The 17,129-nt window shown below is 44.3% G+C and overlaps 1 long non-coding RNA gene across 1 annotated transcript; it reads left to right on the top strand.

The window, feature by feature from the left end:
• Nucleotides 1-138: 138 nt before the first annotated feature.
• On the top strand, nucleotides 139-16,488 carry LOC123995613. The gene is made up of 3 exons (XR_006831868.1): nucleotides 139-321; nucleotides 16,018-16,225; nucleotides 16,432-16,488. It is a non-coding gene; the product is annotated as an uncharacterized LOC123995613 (long non-coding RNA).
• The last annotated feature ends 641 nt before the right edge of the window (nucleotides 16,489-17,129 follow it).

Raw genomic sequence — 17,129 nt, 5'->3', positions numbered from 1 at the left:
CGGTATGAGTCATAATACCCATAAAACCTAGCAGTCAAACAGGGAAATGGTTCCAATAGTTTTTTCCACCATTCATTTTTCCCATAGGGGATTTTTAGGATGTGTAAGTAAATTCCCTCTGGCTATCTACTCTGATTTCAGAGCACTCTTGTCTGTGTGCCAGAGTGCAGAATAACTGATGAATTTACAAATGCTCAACACCGGGTGAATATGGCCAGTGTCAGTAAACGTCAGCAAAAAAAGCTTCATTAAATTGTTGCTAACAGCAGAGTTACAGTCACCAATGGATAACATGAAAACTGCCTAACCTGCTCTGATAGGGTGAGTAAAATGGTCAGAGTGAGGTGTTATCTCATTTCAATCTGGAAGTTGCTAGCAAGCTAGCCAACTTTAGCCAGTTAGCTTGGGTACTTGACTGCCGTTGTGAGGTCAGAACGCTTTGAATATATACGAATGACAATCTGACAACGGTCTGAATTTACGAACACCCAGAGCACACTAATGTTAGCTAAATGTATTAATTATTTAATTGGCTAAATATCTTTAAATTGACAATTCTGTGGAACGTCTTGTGCAAGTATTAAATTGACACAGTAGTTGTTATCAAAGGTGTTAGCTAGAGATGACATGCAGGGATTTGTAATTTTGCATGATGTCTACTGTGATATTAAATAGCATTATCAAATCTGAGAGTAGATAGAGCCAAATATATTGATAAAAGTCACCTTGTCCGAGAGAGAATTGAATGGTTATCAAAACGTCACACCAGGGTTTATAAAACCCCTTTGGGAAAAATGAATGGTGGAACTGTGATTGGAACCATTACCATGTTTGACCGCTAGGTTTTATGGGTATTATGACACCTCCAGTGTGGTTCTCTATGACTGACTGACAGACAGACAGACAGACCGTGTGAAGAGTGTGAGATAGATAAATACTTTTTACACATAGCCAATAAAGCCAATCTGAAATTGTACGCCTTGTCAAAGTGTTGCCTACCATGTCTCACAGTCATTGGAGATGGTAGGTGATTTCCAATGGCTGCAGGTGTGGGGAGTAATCATTGACAACTACATTCATGTTCAAAACCAGTTTTATTTTCTTTTTCAGAAAATACACTTTGACTCAGTGTCACTTTGCACTTCACTTGTAGAAAAATTAATTGGCTCAAACTTAACGTTATATGGGTCTCTTCCCGCTCACCTTCTCATCCCAACAACTGAAACCAACTGATTGAAATACCCTCTGTGTCTAGAAGCCCGCTATAGTGGATTTAAAAAATATATATATTACTAACAAGAGTGGCGCAGCACTCTAAGGCACTGCATCTCGGTGCTGGAGGCGTCACTACAGACCCTGGTTTGATTCCAGGCTGTAACACAACTGGCCGTGATTGGGAGTCCCATAGGGCGGCGTACAATTGGCCCAACGTTGACCGGGTTAGGGTTTGGCCGGGGTAGGCCGTCATTGTAAATAAGAATTTGTTCTTAACTGACTTGCCTAGTTTAATAAATAAATGAACAAGAACAGAATAAACATATTTTGGCCAAGGGATCTGTGGAATATTTTTAGAGGATGTAATACAACACAATGTAGCATTATGAATCTACAATTTAGGCCCTTTATCAGATGAACTTGTGGATACCATTTTTATATCTCTGAGTGCAGCTAAACCTGGGCAACACAGGGATCATGGCAAAATATTTAGAATTGCAGGAAATGTGCTTTAAAATGTTATTTCCCAGGGCCCAAGACTTGATTCGTACTGACATGCACTGCCATAGTCATACCAGAACTCCTTGCATGCTATATATATATATTTTTTTATCCCACTCGAGTTGTGTTCTGATTATGAGGGGGTCCCTGAGGAATTTGCTGTCACAAAAGGGGTCCCAAAAGTTAAATACACAAGTACATTATAGGATCTCTATGGGTCTAACAATACAGACAGTGATATTGCTAAGGGATCCCAAGTGTTGTGGCCCCTTGACGTTTCAGATTCAGAGGTTACTCATTGACTACAGATGGTGCTCGTGTTGGCTGACATAACCCACATTTCACATGCCAGGTATGGAAGGGAAGGCTGTAGCAGGGCATGCAGTTGAGTCCTCAGACAGGACTTCTGCTGCTAGGGTGAACACAGAAATAATGCATGGGTGTGTTGAGGAGTGCAAGGCAGGCACTTCATTATTCAGCCAAGAGTTCGAGGCACCGTTGGGTTTGTAGCCTGGACTACTCTGTCATACAGTCAATCTGTATGATTTTATAGCTCTCTGCTCCTAATCGCACCCAGTTAATCCTGCTTCCTTCCAACTCTGTTTCAGTTTGGGTTCAGAGACAGTGCCACCCCTTTCAAAAAGTCTCTAATAGTAATTCCAGCTTTGAGCTGTGTCGTTTGCTTATCTTTGCCACTGAAACCATAGATGTTATTTATTAAACAACTGCCCAGAAGCTTCCTCACTCGTACTCTGTTCTGTGAAGCTGTGGGTTGGTTGGTTACCCCTTATGGACCTGGCTTCTCACACCTTCACCCCACTGCTGTAAATACAAGTGTGTTTAGCACACACATGGGTGGTTGTGCTAGCTGGCTGGGTTTAGACTACAGTTTATACAGTGTCTCCGGCCATGTTCCAAGTCATTCAACCTACCCTACGGTGCATGGAGAGATGGTCTCACGGAATACTCCATCTGAGATGAATTAATCATAAGAGGAGACTAGAGGCAAGGTTTTTGTTTTAAAATTGTAGATGTATTCCATCCTCTCTCCCTGTGGAGAAAAGAGATCTGAGCGAAAAGAGAAAAGAGATCACACCTCTCGAGTCAACCAGGGAGAAGTAATACCATGAATAAAAATAAGTGAAGACATTAAGAAGTTGTTGACTATTTATTTATCACAGGTGATTTATAATGGATCGATAATGCCTTTGGTATTTTTCAGCATATGCGTATATAATGCATCTCTGGTTTTTATCAAAGCATCAAGTCTCACAAGGACATCGTGTGTCCTCTACCACTGTGAGTAATCCCATGTGACAGAGTAAGCCCATGCTCTTTGAAGAGGAGAGATGGAGAGACCACAGGGGGATAAAGGAGAGAGATGGATAGAACACCACCACAGGGATAGTAATGGTGAGGAAAAACATGGATCCACTGAGAAGCGAGGATGGACAGAGAGAGTAAAAAGGACAAAGAAGAACACCAACAGAGAGAAAGGTCGGTCAGGTTACGATGTTTTCCACTGATCACGCGGTTGTGTGGATTATAACCGAGATGACACTGCAGGCTCACAGTGTCCTAGTCCCAGCTTGGTGCCATATGGTCCCTGGAAAGACACAGTTACTGTACATAGTTTGAATACTTCACATAGGGTGAGAGAGAGAGAGAGAGAGAGAGAGAGAGAGAGAGAGTGAGCGAGTGAGTGAGTGAGTGAGTGAGAGGATATCTGAGGCTGAACCACACTAGACAGACCCAGTAACCCAGATAGAACCCTGAATTATCACTCAGCGCTTCGTTTCCGCCAATCACCCACCATCGCTTTTCATCGACAATTCATAAAACAACAGGAGCCATTTGCTCTGTCTTGGAGGTGAGAAGAAGAATGAGCAGGAGAGGAAAGGGAAGAGATAAATGTGTTTCTACTATTCTAGAGATATTCTCTATTCTACTCTATTTTTCACACTACTTCTATTCATTATTTCCACAGAGACCGTACCATTTGTACTCTTACCGTGAGTTTGTGGAGACAGGCTATGGCCAGTGATACATATTTAATGGCACCAAACCTTTCAAGTATCCTTCTCTCCCCAGGAGTGTCCTTCTCATGTCCTTCCCTTTCTCCTAGAGAATTCCTTCAGGCATCATAACAGTCACCTTGCTTGTTAATTCAGCAAAATTAAGCTGCTCGGTGTTCATTGACTTTGTCGTTGCAGGCTTGTTGAGTTAAGTGATAGCACATCCGGTAATCACAAGAGACTAATACTGTATCTGTATTACAGCAGTTCTGCCTTTCATTTTATTCACATCATGCTGTGTTGGTCTGCCAAGGATATCATACTGTATGCCCTACTGTAACAAACTAACAGTTGGTAATTTCCTTTTTCCGACCACAGGATAGAAATGTCTAAATATATCTCATGAAAAGAGGCCATTTATGATTTATGTTGTGCATGTCGAGATCTTGGGACTAGAAGGTTCTATCTGCAAAAAGAGGATTGTGAGATAATTGGCTTGGTTTGAATGGTGTCAGCAATTTATATCTTGTATTCTTTTTAATATATACTGTAACAATGTGAAGTGAGTACTATATAGTACTCTATAGGTAGAGAACATTGAACAGAACAAGGCTATGTCAATAACAAATTTTGGACAAAAATGCAGATATAACCATATAGTCCCACACTCTCAATGTACAGTATGTATCTGACCTCTCTAAGCAACATGACAACAGCTCCACAGTAAGATGGTTAAATAGAGGCTATACCTATTCTTGTGTTGAAGGATATTTATGAAGGACTTTCATCTGAAAATTATAGCCTTAGGTTTGGCCTTAATTGTACTGAGAAGGCTGGCTGTATTACTGTACCTAGACAGCACATTACATTACAGTATTGTCACATATAGCCTATAAGGATTAGCCAGTCTGCTCTGTAGAATTAATGCCTGCTTAAACCATAATCCTCCAGAAAATACCCATTAATACAGTGCCTTCTGAAAGTATTTAAACCCCTTGATTTTTTTCCACGTTTTGTTGTGTTACAGCCTGAATTTTAAATGAATTAAATTGAGATATTTTTTCACTGGCCTACACACAATACTCCACAATGTCAAAGTGGAATTATGTTTTATATTTACAAATGAGAAACCGAAATGTCTTGATTCAATAAGTATTCAAGTCCTTTGTTATGGCAAGGCAAAACAAGTTTAGAAGTACAAATGTGCTCAACAAGTCACATAATATGTTGCATGGACTCACTCTGTGTGAAATAACATATATTTGAATGACTACCTCATCTCTGTACCCCACACATACAATTATCTGTAAGGTACCTCAGTCAAGCAGTAGAGATTAGAGATAATAGAGATTCAACCACAAACTCCAGGGAGGTTTACGAATGCCTCGCAAAGAAGGGCACCTATTGGTAAAAAAAAGCAGACATTGAATATTTCTTTGAGCATGGTGAAGTTATTAATGACACTTTTTATGGTGTATCAATACACCCAATCACTACAAAGATACAGGCATCCTTCCTAACTCAGTTGCAGGAGAGGAAGGAAACCACTCAGGGATTTCACCATGAGGCCAACAGTGATTTTAAAACAGTTACAGAGTTTAATGGCTGTGATAGGAGAAAACTGAGGATGGATCAACAACATTGTAGTTACATCACAATACTAACCTAATTGACAGAGTGAAAAGAAGGAAGCTGAAACACAGAACACAATATTCCAAAGCACTAAAGTAATACTGCAAAAAAATGTGAATGTATCCTGAATACAAAGAGTTATGTTTGGGGCAAATCTAATACAAGACATTACTGAGTACCACTCTCAATATTTATCAGGAATCAAGGTAAGATGCAGACCGTGTCGGAGTAACAATGTTTATTACAGCAACAGGGACAAAGGAACAGGACGACAGGCAGGCTCAGGGTCAGGTCAGGCAGAGATCGGTAATACAGAGGTGGTGCAAAGGTACAGGACAGCAGGCAGGCCCACGGTCAGGCAGAGTGGTCAGGCGGGTGGGTACAGGGTCAGGACAGGCAAGGGTGAAAAACCAGGAAGACAAGAAAAGAGAGACCAGGGAAAAGCATGGGCTGACACAAAAACACTGGTTTGCTTGACAAACAAGACGAGCTGGCAACAGACAAACAGAGAACACAGGTGTAAGTAACACAGGGGTAATAGGGAGATGGGCGAAACCTGGAGGTGGGTGGAGACAATCACAAAGACAGGTGAAACAGATCAGGGTGTGACATTATTTGCAAGCATAGTGGTAGCTGCATCATGTTCAGGGTATGCTTGTAAATGTTAAGGACTGGGGAGTTTTTCAGGATAAAAACTCAATGGAAATGGAGCTGTACACTCACAGCTGTAATCGCCGCCAAAGGTTCTCCTACATAGTATTGATACTTTTCACTTTGTCATTATGGGGTATTGTGTAGATGGGTGACAAAGAAATTCCAGGCTGTAACACAACATGACGTGCAATCAGTCAAGGAGTATGAATACTTTCTGAAGGCACTGTTTGTCTTCATATGGGTGCACACATCACAATGCTATCCAGACCTAGGCTGCATCTGAAATGGCACCCTATTCCCTTTAATGGTGCCCTACTTTTAACCTGAACCCCATCGGAATAGGGTGCCATGCCAGATGCAGCGCTACTGTAGTCCCCCCTTCATTTACCAACTGGATCATAGAAGCCAACGCATATCTGAGATTAGGCTACACCACAGCTTGTAATTGAATCAGGTAGTGTAAAAACATATGTGAGTGTGAGATAAGCTTACAGCCAGTCAACATTTCTGCCCATCGCATTCATACGCACGCAATCAGAGATTATGACAACGGGAGAGTGTGCCTCTACAGATCTGAGCAGATGTAGGAGAGATGTCAGCCTCAAGTATTTTTTTCTCCCCTCAGATGCGGCCTACACTTCTCCTGTAGGTAAAAATACAGCTTCCGCATCTCCCGCCTTGAGATGGTAAACGTTAACACGGAATGCACCAAGGATGTCTCCCTTTTCTTTCCTTGGCTTGATATTTACAAAGAAAGAAGATTCAAAAGGAAACACGATTAGGTTTCTGGTGGTGCTGGTGGAATTGAATTTTGTCACACGAATTCCCGGCATCCTGTCTGAATCAAACGACTGAAAATGCAGGTGTTTCTTGTCTTATCTCGTTCACACGTTTCTCTGATTCCCTGGAACAGTTTACCATCAAAACCCTGTAGTTGTGAGGGAGCAGAGGAGAGGATTCACATCCAATTATTTCCCCCTGTGTGCTAACGCGTTTCCAGCTACCGCTTCTTTCACCAGAGCTAGGCTTTAGGGCTGAGCTGAGACGTGTGTGTGTGTGTGTGTGTGTGTGTGTGTGTTACACTGTGTGTGTGTGTGTGTGTGTGTGTTGGTGCGTCTGTGCCTGTGTATGCTTGTAATCCTGTCTGCAGCGGCAAATTCTCCTTTCACTGCCACGAAGCTTCCCTGGGCAGCCTATAACACAGAGATTAGCACTGGAATGTGTCCACTGTCCCTCTCTACTCACTCCCACTGCGTCCCGTTACCCACACACAAGTGGGTAGAGTCTCTGAGCCTACGTGATGTTCATAGTCCATGTGTGAGCGCTGAACAGTCTGACTAAATGGCTTCCGAGAATCTACAGGAGTAGCCTACACAGGCCTGTCTACCTTTTTGTAGTTTGGCCAGCCCGGCGTTTTGATATGGTACGGTGCATTTGGTGCGGAAAACGAATGAACATTTAGGTTCGCACACAAAGCAGATCACATGAAAATGCATGTTAAAATTTTTCTCTGAGAATAGATTATTAGTTGTCTGGTATACCAGTTTGACAGTATCGGTGTGAGTTCCTAGCTTGGCGGGCTGTGCCTATGACTGTGTGGCTGTGACTAAGAGCTGCTGTCATATCGAGCCTCCATATCTCCCCTGCTGTCATAGGCTCAGTGGGAGAAATATCAATGCGCATCCGAAATAGTACCCTATTCCCTCTGTAGTGCACTACTTTTCACCAGTGTCCTATGGGCCCTGTTCACTACATAGGGAATAGGGTGCAATTTTGGATTGTTCCCATGTAGGTGCAGAGCCACCTGGAGCACAATGCCCACCTGCAGTCTCCAGTCCCCTTTCACTCAATCACTCAATCGCTCACTCACTCACTCACTCACTCACTCACTCACTCACTCACTCACTCACTCACTCACTCACTCACTCACTCACTCACTCACTCACTCACTCACACACACACACACACACACACACTTTCTGAGCCAGTAATTGTCATTAAAAAAATTACTACTGGTTCTGTCTGTTCTGTCTGTTGAAAGTATTCCCAGGCCCAGTCAACCTGACCCCTCCACACCCATCCAGCCCCGGCCTGTCCCTATTGTTACACACACACACACACACACACACACACACACACACACACACACACACACACACACACACACACACACACACACACACACACACACATACAGACGCTGAAAGACTGACACGCATGCACACACAAACACACACACCAGTGAGACTCCTGTAATTGCTCTCTGTAGACAGTGAACTTAGTCAAATCTGTGCGTCTGAGGCTGGGCTGGTGATGTACAGCACACTCATAATGTTATTTAGTAATTTTGGGGGATGGTGATATGTATCTCACTGACTGGTGGTTAGTGGGTGTTGGTGTGAAAAACAGTCAGGACTACTGACTATAGCTCTGCCCACAAGACCTACACAAAAAAGTAAGGCGGGGTTGAAAACAACCCAATTTGGGTAATTATTGGGCAGAACACAACTTGGGTTATTTTGACACAGCCAGTTGAGTCACAAGCAAGCCATTCATTTATTTAAGTTTGTTTGTTGATGCTGGGTTATTGAACGATGATCCACTGGGTCAGAGCAGAGGACTGGAGGGTGGCTTAATAGGGGTGTGACTTTCAGATAGTTCTTTTTGGCCACACGTGAGAGTAAATGCAATTCTGCTTAATCTGTTCTGTTGTATTGTCAACACGTGTTACGGTTGAGCACTGACACTTTGGTAACTTTAACAAGGCTTACAAAAGTGTATGAGTTCCTTAAATGCCTTTGCATATCCCAACGTTTCTGATAGTTACTACTTTGTTATAATATTTTGATAATAGCATTATAAATGCTTCTACACCGTGCTTCTACACCTGCATTGCTTACTGTTTGGGGTTTTAGCCTGGGTTTCTGTACAGCACTTTGAGATATCTGCTGATGTAAGAAGGGTTATATAAATACATTTGATTTGATAAATGTTGTATTAAAATATGTAATGTGCTCAAATATTTAAGGAAAATATACATTTGCAGTGTACAAACTTAACATGATGAACATGGAGGACATTTACTCTCACGGGTGGCTAAATATAACTATCTGAAAGCCCCCAACAGGCCACACCTTTTGGATTACCAAAACATGTGTTCATTTAACCATCAGTTGGGCTTTTATTCACTTTCATGATTAAAAAAAAATGTAAAGGTTCAAATTTGAACGTGAAGTATATGCACAAGTGAAGTGAAATGCCCTTCTCGCAAGCTCTGAACATAACAATGCCGTAAGCAATAACAATGTAATACCAAAAATGACACAACGTAGAACAAAAACACACAAGAAATATAAATAAGAAGAACACAAGAAAAGAAGTAAGCATACTATATACAGGACCAGTCAGTTCCAGTATCATATTTACAATGTGCAGGGATACTGACCGTGATACGGGGTAGATAGGTATAGGAGTAAGGTGACGAGTCATCAGGATATAATAAACAGAGTAGCAGCAGCGTATATGATGATTGTATGTGAGTGGGTGTGTGTGTGTGTAGAGTCAGTATAAATGTATGCGCATATTATGTGTGTGTAAGCAAATGATGGAGTGAGTGTTTGTGTGTGTGTTGGAGTGTCAGTGTGCATGAGAGTGTATGGCCCTGTGAGTGTGCATAGAGACAGTGCTAAAATAAAAATAAATCCACTTAAAATTTCCCTTCAATATTTTTCCACATTACATATTTTAATATACAATGACAACATTTTACAACAATGTGGTAACTATCCCAACATGGGGATATGCATAGGCACATTGTCACGCCTTGGTCATTGTATCTTGTGTTTTTGTTATATGTTTGGGTAGGCCAGGGTGTGACATGGGTTTATATGTTGTATTTCGTATTGGGGTTTGTATTAATTAGGAGTGTGTATTAGTAGGGGTGTGTCTAGTTAGGCTTGGCTGCCTGAGGCGATTCCTAATTGGAGTCAGCTGATTCTCGTTGTCTCGGATTGGGAACCGTATTTAGGCAGCCTGAGTGCGCGTTGTATTTCGTGGGTGATTGTACCTGTCTTAGTGTTAGTCACCAGATAGGCTGTATTAGTTTCATTCGTTTGTTGTTTTCTTCTTCGTTATTTCATGTACCGTATTAGCTTCATTAAAAGTCATGAGTAACCTACACGCTGCATTTCGGTCTGACTTTCTACAAACAACAGACGAAGATCATTACACACATGAGGAACTCAACTTGTGTAAGCCTAATTAAACTACCAAAGTGTCAGTGCTCACTCTTAACGTGTGTTGACAAGACAATAGAACAGGAATCACACTTACTCTCTCGGTGGCCAAAAATAACTATCTGAAAGTCACGCCCCCCTACTAAGCCAAACCTCCTGTCTTCTGATCTGACCCGGTGGATCATAGCTCATAAACCCAATTACAGTAAGTGACCCAACTGGCTGGGTCATAAATAACCCAACGTGGGTTCTGTCCACTATTTACCCGGCACTAAGTTATTTTTAACCCAGCATTTTCTAGACACATACATAGTGGTGATTACACTGGGAGCTGGTACCACAGGGCATACAAACACATAATTTCTCTGATATAAGCCTTGACGCACAGATGCATGGTATAATTAGTGTGTGTGTGTGTGTGTGTGTGTGTGTGTGTGTGTGTGTGTGTGTGTGTGTGTGTGTGTGTGTGTGTGTGTGTGTGTGTGTGTGTGTGTGTGTGTGTGTGTGTGTGTGTGTGTGTGATTTGAGTGTGTATATGTGGCCTAATGCCCTACAGTAAATACATGCTACTCACACCTTTCATTGTAGCATGTAACACCTAGCGTATCATAGCACACACATGCACTGTCCTTGCCCTGATGACTTGAAATGAGACGCATCACAGTCACCAAGATGTGATCAGATTGAAATACACCGGTAGTAAAAAGCAGTACACTGGTCAGAGAAACAACACATGTTGCAATGTGATCTAAGTGTACAACCGAGGCAAATAACACATTCTGCATTGTCTATCAATATCTGAATATATTGTCGAACAATATACAGTGCCTTCAGAAGGTATTCATACCCCTTGACTAATTTCACATTTTCTTGTGTTTCAGGCTGAATTCGAAATTGAAGAAATATTTTTGTTTTCTCGCCCTTCCACACAGATACCCCATAATGACAAAGTGAGAACAAAATACCTTATTTTCATAGGTATGCACACGCCTGAGTCAATATTTTATAGAAGTACCTTTGGCAGTGATTACAGCTGTGAGTCTTTAAGAGTCTTTAAGTCTCTAAAGAGCTTTCCACACCTGGATTGTGCAACATTTGCCCATTATTGTATTCAAAATGTTCAAGCTCTGTCAAATTGGTTGTTGATCATTGCTAGACAACCATTTTGAGGTCTTGCCATAGATTTTCATTTAGAAGTTAAAACTGTAACTCACCCACTCAAGAACATTCACTGTCTTCTTCGTAAGCAAATCTAGTGTGGATTTGCTCTTATGTTTAAGGTTATTGTCTAGCTGAAAGGTGACTTAATCTCCCAGTGTCTGGTGGAAAGCAGACTGAACCAGGTTTTCCTCTAGGATTTTGCCTGTGCTGAGCTCCATTCTGTTTCTTTAAAAAAAATCTGTCAATCAGGTCAGTATTGTGGAGTGACTACAATGTTGTTGATCCTTCCTCAGTTTTTTCCTATCACAGCCATTAAACTCTGGAACTGTTTGATTGTTACCATTGACCTCATGGTGAAATCCTTGAGCAGTTTTCTTCCTCTCCAGGAGGACACCTATATCTATTTAGTGAGTGGGTGTATTGACACACCATTGAAAGTATAATTAATAAATTCGCCATGGTCAAATGGATATTCAAAGTCTGCTTCTTCTTGTTTTACCCATCTACCAATAGGTGTCCTTCTTTGTGATGCATTGGAAAACCTCCCTGGTCTTTGTGGTTGAATCTGTGTTTGAAATTCACTACTGAGGGACCTTACAGATAATTGCATGTGTGGGGGACAGAGATGAGATAGTCATTGGAAAATCATGTTAAACACTATTATTGCACACAGAGTGAGTCCCATGCAACTTATTACGTGACTTGTTGACAGTGGTGGAAAAAGTACCCAATTGTCATACTTGAGTACTACAAGATGGCGCTGGAGAAGACGACTGACGTTTTACGTGTCAGTTCCTCTCCTTGATCGGGCGGAGCTCGGTGTCGCCGGTCTTCTAGCCATCATCAATGCACTTTTCATTTTCCTTTTGTTTTATCTTGTCTTCCCACACACCTGGTCTCAATTCCCTCATAACATGTTGTGTATTTAACCCTCTGTTCCCCCCATGTCTTTGTGTGGGATTGTTTATTGTAAGTGCATGTGCACGTTTTCTCTGGTGCGGGACAGGTTTTGTACCCATTTGTTTGTTGTTCTGGTTTCCGGTGGTTTTATGATTAAAACTGCTCCGTTGATTTCCCAGTTTTGCTCTCCTGACTTCCCTGCCGCCTGTTATGCACTCCCTTACAGTTTGTTTCTTTGCGTTGTTTGAAACATATATTTTTTTAACTTATTTTGTTTGCTGCTACCGTCTTTTATGACTGAAAATAACTTCTGGACATCAGAACTGTGATTATTCGTCACGGACTGGCAGAGTCCAGCGAGCCCGTCGTGACTGACATACTGCTTTGCCGGGAACAGGCCCAGATCACTATCATTTGCGTGAAGAGGAGGTGGAGAAAAAGGGGCCAGAGGGAATCCGGAGGTTTCTGAAGGCAGCTCTTCCGAGAGGATTCGAAGCCACCCGAGCCTATGAGGGATGAGTTGGATACCCCTGAGCTTTTGCAATTGGGAAGAGCTATAGGTTATCAGTCAGGGAACGCTCACGAAGGATGAATAATAACTGTTGTAAGTCGCTCTGGATAAGAGCGTCTGCCAAATGACTTAAATGTAAATGTAAATGTTGTCTGTACTGTGGAGCGGCATGATATTGTATAGCTACCTGCCCTATTAGGAAACCCTTGTCTCTAGTGAGTACCAGTACCATGGTGAGTCAGACTGGGAGTTTCCTAATTCCCATCACCCGCACACCCCTTTTTGCTCTTGTGCTGTGGGGAGACCAATCTAATACTCTACGAGTGCTCATTGACTCTGGGGCTGATGAAATCTTATGGATGCCACGATAGCTTCGTAGTTTGGTATTCCCACTCAGCCGCTCTCTGTGCCCATGGATGCTAGGGCACTGGATGGCCACTCTATAGGGGAAATCACCCATAGAACTGTTCAATCACGGGTTTCTGGTAACCACAGTGAGACAATATAGTTCCTCTTCATTGCATCTCCCCATGTTCCAGTTGTTTTGAAATTTTCCTGGCTTTTCCTGGAGCCCATTTTGCCATTCCCACTGCCTTCAAGCAGCACAGCCTTCCTCATGTCGTCTTCCTCAGGATGTTAGCAAGACTGTGGATGGCTCTGCTATCCCCACAGAATACCATGACATCCTGGAAGTGTTCAGTAAGGCAGATGATACTTCCATTCGCCAGCACCGTCCTTATGATTGTGCCATTGATCTTCTCCCAGGCACTACACCATCTCGGGGTCGAGTGTATTCTCTGTCTGGACCAGAGACCAAAGCTATGGAGGAGTACATAGAGGAGTCTCTGGCCACTGGGGCCATCCGTCTGTCTGTCCGTCTGTTTTTCTTTGTGGAGAAGAAGGACAAGACGCTGCGTCTGTGCATTGACTACCGGGGACTTAATGATATTACTGTCAAGATTCGTTACCCCCTACCTCTCCTCTCCTCGGCGTTTGAACCTCTCCAGGGGGCCACCATATTTTACAAATTGGACCTTCGAAATGCCTACCACCTGGTTCGGATACGCAAGGGGGATGAGTGGAAGACAGCCTTCAAAAACAGCCAGTGGACATTATGAGTAACAGGTCAAGCCATCTGGACTCACCCCACTGTTTTCCAGGCTTTGGTCAATGATGTGTTTTGGGACATGCTAAACCGGTTTGCGTTCGTGTACCTTGACGACATCCTGTTTTTTGCCCGATCTGCACAATAACATGTTCTTCATGTCAGACAGGTCCTTCAGCTCCTCCTGGAGAACCAACTGTTCGTGAAAGCCGAGAAGTGTGAGTTCCACCGTTCTACAATCACCTTTCTGGGATATGTCATTGCTGAGGGCAATGTTCAGATGGATCTTGGAAAGGTGAAAGCAGTGTTGAATTGGGCTCAACTAACGTCCAGGGTGCAGTTGCCACGGTTTCTTGGGTTTGCAAACTTCCATTGCCGTTTCATTTGGGACTACAGCACCCTGGTGACACCCCTCTCGGCACTCACCTCTCCCAAGGTACCGTTCAAATAGTCTCCAGCTGTCTACAAAGCCTTTGTGGACCTGAAGCATCGGTTCACAACCGTACCCATCCTCATCTATCCGGGCCTCTCGCGTAAATTTGTGGTGGAAGTGAATGCTTTGGATGTTGGAATGGGGGCCCATCTTGTCACAGCAATCTGCCCAGGACCAGAAGCTTCATCCCTGTGCCTTCCTGTCCCATCTTCACAATCCTGCTGAAAGGAACTTCGATGTTGGCAACTCCTGGTGGTGAGGATGGCATTGGAAAAGTGTAGGCACTGGCTGGAAGGAGCAGAACAGCCATTCCTGGTCTGGACTGACCATAAACACCTGGAATATCTCCGTACCGCAAAGTACCTTAACTCCAGGCATGCCCGGTGGACCCTCCTGTTCACCAGATTCAACTTCACCATCTCCTACTGCCCAGGGTCTAAGAATGTGAAGCCTGACGCCCTCTTCCGCATATACAGTCCCTCTGCCACACTCTCGACCTCTGAAACCATTCTCCCTACCTCATGCCTTGCTGCCACTGTGGATTGAGGTATTGAAAACATGGTCCACGAGGCACAACGCTCCCAGCCTGGACCTGAAGGGGGCCCGGCTAACCGGATGTTTGTCCCTAATCCAGTCTTGTCCCGCGTTCTGGAATGGGCTCATTCCTCCAGGCTGACCTGTCATCCAGGGTCCCATCAGGGTCCCTTCCTCCGACAATGCTTCTGGTGGGCCACAATGGTTCCTGAAGTCTCTGCCTTCGTCGCCACATGCACAGTGTTCTCAGAACAAGACTCCACGGCAAGCTCCTTCTGGCCTCATTCAGTCACTACCGGTCTCTCATCGTCCCTGGTCTCATATATCTCTGGACTTTGTCACTGGGCTCCCTCCGTCTGATGGCAACACTGCCATTTTGACGGTAGTCCATCGGTTCTCCAAGGCCGCCCATTTCATCCCTCTCCCCAAACTACCTTCTGCCAAGTAGACGGCGCACATTATGGTGCAGCACCTCTTCCGGATCCATGGACTCCCGGTAGACGTGGTCTCCGATCGGGGTCATCAGTTCTCGTCTCAGTTCTGGAAGGCATTCTGCACCCTTATTGGGTTGTCAGCCAGCCTGTCATCCGGACTCCATCCCCAAACTAACGATCAGTCGGAGCGAGCCAACCAAGACCTGGAGACCACCTTAAGGTGCCTGGTCTCAACCAACCCCACTATCTGGAGCCGTCAACTGGTCTGGGTGGAGTATGCCCGGATCATTCCTCCCAGTTCTGCCACGGGACTCTCCCCTTTCGAGTGCTCCATGGGGGATCAGCCTCCACCCAGACATTTGTCCGCTGCAGTCGACGTACCTGGAGAAGATCCAGGGCGGCTATTCTCAAGACCAACTCCAGGTATCGTCGACAAGCGGACCGTCAACGGACTCCAGCTCCCCGCTAGCGCATTGGGCAGTGGGTTTGGCTTTCCACTCGGAATCTGCCCCTTTGGATAGAGTCGCGCAAACTGTCTCCCCGGTTCATTGGTCCTTTTCCCATCTCTAGAGTTCTGAGTTCCACTGCTGTCCATTTTGTGTTACCCCGTACCCTCCATATTCACCCTACCTTCCATGTGTCTAGGATTAAACCTGTGTCTCACTGTCCTTTGTCTTCTGTCTCCAGGCCCATCCATCCCCCCAGGTTATTGTTGGCCAGCCAGCGTATACATGAGACGCTTCCTGAAGGTTTGACCATGGGGCAGGGGTTTCCAGTACCTGGTTGACTGGGAGGGTAATAGCCCGGAGGAGAGGTGCTGGGTTCCTGCTAAAGACATCTCGGACCCGGCCCTCATCGTCGATTTCCACCACCGATACCCCGGTCAGGCGCCCAGGTAGGATGCCATGTTGCGTCCCTAGGGAGGGATACTGTCACGCCCTGATCTGTTTCACCTGTTCCTGTGTTTGTCTCCACCCCCTCACTTATTTTCCCCAGTGTATTTATTCCTGTGTTTCCCGTCTCTCTGTGCCAGTGTGTATGTTTAGTCAAGCCAACCAGCATGTTTTTCCCGTACTCCTTTTGCTATTCTCCTTTTTCTAGTCCTCCCCGTTTTGACCCTTGCCTGTTTCTGGACTGCACCTGCCTGCCTGACCATTCTGCCTGCCTTGACTACGAGCCTGTGTGCCACTCTGTACCTCCTAGACTATGTTCTGGTTTTGACCTTTTTGCCTGTGCACAACCATTCTCTTGCCTACCCCTTTTTGATTATTAAACATTGTATAACTCCAACCATCTGCCTCCTGTGTCTGCATCTGGGTCTCGCCTTGTGCCTTGATAAAGTGCCTTCAAAGCTCATCAATAAGCAAAGGACCCTGGGACTAAACACCTCCCCCTGCAACTGGATCCTGGACTTCCCGATGGGATGATCCCAGGTAGTGAAGGTAGATAACAACACATCCGCCACGCTGATCTTCAGCACAGAGACCCCTCAGGGGTACGTGCTCAGTCCCTTCCTGTAATCCCTGTTCACTAATGACTGCACGGCCAGGCACATCTTCAACACCACCATTAAGTTTGCAGATGACACAACAATGGTAGGCCTAATCACCAACAACGATGAGACAGCCAATAGGGAGGAGGTCAGAGACCTTGCCGTGTGGTGCCAGGACAACAACCTCTCCCTCAACGTGATCAAGACAAAGAAGACTAGTGTGGACTACAGGAAAAATAGGACGGAGCACGCCCCCATTCTCATCTACGGGCTGTAGTGGAGCAAGTTGAGAGCTTCATGTTCATTG

The sequence above is a fragment of the Oncorhynchus gorbuscha genome, linkage group LG14 (assembly GCF_021184085.1).
Source record: "Oncorhynchus gorbuscha isolate QuinsamMale2020 ecotype Even-year linkage group LG14, OgorEven_v1.0, whole genome shotgun sequence".
Lineage (NCBI taxonomy): Eukaryota > Metazoa > Chordata > Actinopteri > Salmoniformes > Salmonidae > Oncorhynchus > Oncorhynchus gorbuscha.
The sequence above is the reverse complement of the archived record's forward strand: the minus strand, read 5'-3'. Positions and strand labels throughout refer to the sequence as shown.